Raw genomic sequence first — 1,701 nt, 5'->3', positions numbered from 1 at the left:
ATGAACATCACTTGAAGACGAAGCAATGGCGATCGATGAAGTCATACCAATTTTTATAAAAATATAAACTCAAGTGACAATGCATGATCATTCACCTATACCTAATTAAACTATTATTATAGTTTTTTTATATCTGACCTATACCGGAAGTTTATTTATGGCGAAAAATTACGGGCTGCAAAAATTCTCCAGAAATATCGTGCCTCGTTTCACGAAATTTCGAGTGTTATTTTCCAACGGTGCGTATTGACAAAAAACAAATAGGGTAATGCACGATAATTTGATTAATCGAGTTCATACCCGGATGAGAATAACAATAAAACAGACCAATACGTACGCGAATTACCCAGACTGATCAAGGCCGCATGAAGATAGACACGTGATTTACGAATTATCATTATTTTGTTCTCAAATTGTTTTTAATTTCCGCGGTGATTATTTTGGCCGATCATGACCGGTGAACAAACAGGGGGTTAAATCAAGTGGTAGAATTTCAAATAAAAAATGGAGAAATTTTTTTTCAAAATAATTGTATTTTTTTTTAATCGGCAAATTTTTTATGGAATAATTCCAAAAATGACCAGACGAGTGTACAAAAAGGGGGAAATGGTAAAATCCCAAAAAATTGGAGGAAATTTTTTCTGAAATGATTGGATTTGTTTTTAATCCAACAATTTTCGGGGGAATAATTTAAAAAATTACCAGATGAGTGGAGAAAAAGGAGAAAGTGGTAAAACTCAAAAAAAAAAATTGGAGAAAATTTTGTCTGAAATTGGATTTTTTTTTTTCAATCCGACAATTTTTGCGGGAATAATTGAAGGAGAGATTGAATGAACAGACAAACCCAGTGCGCCTGTGTGTAAATGCCTCGTTGCTCTCTTGTGGCCCCTTTGAGACCGGGCTGGTTCTGTTATACACCCGTTACCATCACTGACCACTACCAACGGGTCACCGAACTGTGTGTCGTTGCAGCCAAAAATTTTTTTCAATTGTCGCTTGCCCACGCACTGAATTACCGCGAAGGATCCCTCAACCTGAGAGAAGTTTTACCAAATCTCTCCAACTGACAGGATTACGATAAGATTGAGATTAGATTATATCACTCCAGATGATGATCCTGATGGGTATCAACTCCACTGATTACCAGTCATTTTCTTCAATTACCAAATCTTCTTGGGAGAAATTGACGGAATCCTTTAATGGCGATAATTATTCGCAGTTTAATCAAGGTCGTTATCAATATAATCATCCTCTAGAGCAATGTGATCAGCATCTAGACGAGATCACCTAGAGCTGATATTGTTTATTTGCAAAAATCGGAGACCAATTTCTGGTAATCGAAGCTTTATTTTATCTGTGACATTATGAAGTATAGATACGACTTTTTTTACTGTTGTTCAATCGTTTAGGAATGAAAACAGTTTAATAATAATATTCGGTGATATCGTTTGGCGGGAGTAAACAGTTATCAGGAATTTCACAAATCATCTGTTGCGCAATTGGCATTGTGTATTCCTGATATTGACGGAAATTGATAAACAATGACGCAATTTGTTTACTTAATTTTTGCCGCAGTCGATGGTTTTTGAGAATATTTGTTGAATGAATAAAAAATGAAAACGTTACATTGTTTCGTGGAAAATTCAATACAGGGAAGTTCATTCCGGAAAAGGGGTAACGAACAAATCTTTTAAAAAAAAT

Source organism: Fopius arisanus, unplaced genomic scaffold (assembly GCF_000806365.1).
Source record: "Fopius arisanus strain USDA-PBARC FA_bdor unplaced genomic scaffold, ASM80636v1 scaffold00026, whole genome shotgun sequence".
NCBI classification, from domain to species: Eukaryota; Metazoa; Arthropoda; class Insecta; order Hymenoptera; family Braconidae; genus Fopius; species Fopius arisanus.
Note: the sequence above shows the minus strand (reverse complement) of the source record.